Raw genomic sequence first — 3,532 nt, 5'->3', positions numbered from 1 at the left:
CGTTTTTATTTTATAAAATATTATATTCCTACTCTTCTGATAATAATTTATTCACTATATCACTATACAATAAATATGCTATATATAATAAATTGAATTACGCTAACTTTTATATATTGTTTAAATTATTAAAAGAGGAATAAGAGTAGATTTGTAGGTACGCTTTATAAAAAAATAAAAAAATATTAAAAATAACATTATAATTAATAATATATTAAATAAAATAATAAAAGAGGTGTTCACGATCACTTGTAACAAACTCGATAACCGAGTAACACACCAAAAGCGCAAATGGGAAGCAACAGATTACATTTCGAGTACCTAAATGCCCTAAATGTTGCTCAAGAGAGTGAAAACCGATAATAATAATTTGGGTAATAATAATATAATTAATTAAATTATTATAATTTATTGTAATGTTGTGTTATGTTGTTATAAATAAAAACATAACAAAATTGTTAAAATTCAAATATTATATATACGACCATACAGAATGAAATTATAATCCTATACCAAATATTTACAGAGGATAAGATGATATTAATTCCTATGATCGATACCTATGCCTTATCAAAATATTATTAATTCTAGGTAATCCAAATGTACAAAATTAATTAAATCATCCAAAATACAAGTTATAATATAAAATTAATATTATTAATGTAATGCTATTATTAATGTAATATTATTATTAATGTAAAATGTGTTTGATGTAAAATAAATATATATAATATATTTATAAACATGTATATAACTATATTCACAGAAACTATAAAAATTAATAATTATTAAGATTTAAATAAAGTGATAAGAATTTGCATGTTTATAATATTTCTACATTTACTCATTGATATATAAAACAATAATCCATATTGTTTATAACTAAATACATATATACGTATAACCTATACACATATATATGTATATGTATATGTATATGTATTATGTATTTCCATTTCAAATATACAATCTTACAAATGCAGCTAATCAAGTACAGAACAAGATACCGACAAAGAAAGTTATTTACATTTAATTATTTGTTGTAATCCACAAGAAAATCAAATAATATATAAGTTTAATTGAATATTTAAAATATTGTGTAAGTGTAAAACTTAATAAATATTAACAATTTTCGTGCATGCAACAATAACAAAATAAATAATTAAAAAAAATTAAATGTTTCAATTTTTCAAACTTGGTTTTAGGTAAGTAAATATCACTTTTATCACAATCAAATGAAATATGTGTACAATATAGAAAATAAAATGCTAGCTAACTGCACTAAAAGTATTGAATAACAGAACAAAATATATTTGTGCAAATCCTTGTAATGATATTTTGAATATAAGAAATTTTATAAACCGAAACCGTACTTCTGTATGGAAGATGTATGTAAATCCATTGTATATCAGAATCGATCGCAATTATTGGTAGAAATAATGAGTTTAAATTATTTAAATACCGTATTTAAACAGAAAAGGTAACAAATAAATAAGTATTCGCATATATGTAAACATTCTGAATTCCGCTAAAAAAAATTATTTTCCAATAGAAATATAAAGTAGATAAGATTACAAAAGTCTATAAAGATGAGGAAAAAGGACAATTTTATAATACCTTAGATAAATTTTGTAGTATGCAGTAAAGGAATAAATGTTATGCTTCCCATATGTGGGTTTCTGGAATAATTGATCGTGACCAAATATTGTAACAAAGGCAATAACAGAAGACAGTTACCAAATTAAACCACATAGACAGTATTAACTAATCTATTGAGAGGATCCGTTAGATTTCCTCAAAAACTTATATATAAAGGAACCAATATTCAATCATATGGAATGTGTCCCGGTGGATTCAAGACACGCCACGTCGGTGGATTGCAATCCATGAAGCAAACGAAATTGATGACAATATGAACGAAACTGAAAGCAATAATTAATAAAGTTGCCCAAGGAGCAAATGGAGAATTAAAAGCAAAAATAAACTCTACCCTTGTTTTATTCTTATGGTTGGAAAATGAGAAATAGTTGTTTTTGGCAATTTGTTTCGTTAGTTTTTCTATTCTATATATGACCACTTTGAATGTTAAACTGAATTTGTTTAATTACCTATTAAAACCATACTTTTTGAACACTGACCCATTATTGAAAGCCTGAAATTAATCTAAAACTATTGAAAAATATAAAGAATTTATTCTTTGTCATACAATATTATCATCTATAATTTGCTACTGTACACTGTCGGACGAGAATTGCCACTGAGTCAAATGACTAGAAGAAAAACCAGTACCGCCGAAGTGAAAATACTGGTGTCCATAAATTTAGTTATAATATATATATAATAAATTTCTTATTAGACTACATTGATTGCTACCAATATCAAGATATTCACCCAAAATCTGTATATTACAAAGAAATTAGATCTGTTGTCAAAATTGTTTCTGGATATGAAATAGACTACAGCCGTTAGATTCTGGTATGTTGCACTCTGTTTAATATATTGACAGATAAAAATAAACTCAAATATTTAGAGAAAATTAAGGAAAATATTAACATAATTCTTGGTAAAGCGAAGAAATTCAGTGAAAATATTACAGATGTGAAAAAGCATTCATTTTATTTTCTTATGTTTCCAGACAAAATTCATCAAAAATAACTAAATAATAATAATAAAAGGTATTCGTGAAAATTGCCCAACAGCCGGTACTGCGGCCAGAAGAGACCTATTGTACCAGTTTCACTATTGATTAAACAAAGCCCCTTAAAGCTTTGTGAATAAAGTCTAGAACTAAATCTAGAGAAGAGTTCTTAATCTGTTCTGGTGACAGAAATTCCTTATGAAACAGGTTTCTTCTGTGCGTTATTAAAGCTGGACAGTCACAAAGAATGTGCATGGTTGTTTCCTCATCTTCGAGGCATAATCTGCATTCAGAGTTAGCAGATAATTGTAGTTTATGAAGGTGATATTTCAGACCATAATGACCTGTAATGAAACCCGTTATCATCCTTAAATTACATTTTGAGAATTTAAGAATGTTTTTGTAGGAGTAAGGTGTTATCAGTGCTTTGCTTTGTCTGAGTCCTGGAAAGTTTACCCAGTACTCTAGCCGCATATGATTTTCCATTTCCTTGATAATCTGTTTTGTACTAGCCCAGTTTATTCCACAAAAGGGTTGAGGGCCTATAAAAGCAGTTTTTGATGCATTTCTGGCAAGCTCATCAGCTTTTTCATTTCCCAAAACTCCTCTGTGGCCCGGAACCCAGTAAAGGTTTACCTTATTCCGAGCTGCAAGTGATTGCAGAAGATCGTAACACTCAAGGACCTGTTTTGATTTGAAAGTCCAAGAAGAAAGAGCTTTAAGAGCAGCCTGGCTGTCAGAGTAAATAACAATTTTCGAGCCAGAAGGTTTTTTGATTAAATTGGATCTTACGCATAAGTTGATTGCGTGGATTTCAGCTTGGAAGACACTCGGCCATGTGCCCATTGCTTCCGAAATGCTGGTGTTGGGTCCAAATACACCAGCGCCAGTGCC

Source organism: Teleopsis dalmanni, chromosome X (genome assembly GCF_002237135.1).
Source record: "Teleopsis dalmanni isolate 2A chromosome X, ASM223713v2, whole genome shotgun sequence".
Taxonomy (NCBI): Eukaryota; Metazoa; Arthropoda; class Insecta; order Diptera; family Diopsidae; genus Teleopsis; species Teleopsis dalmanni.
This window is presented reverse-complemented; position numbering follows the sequence as displayed.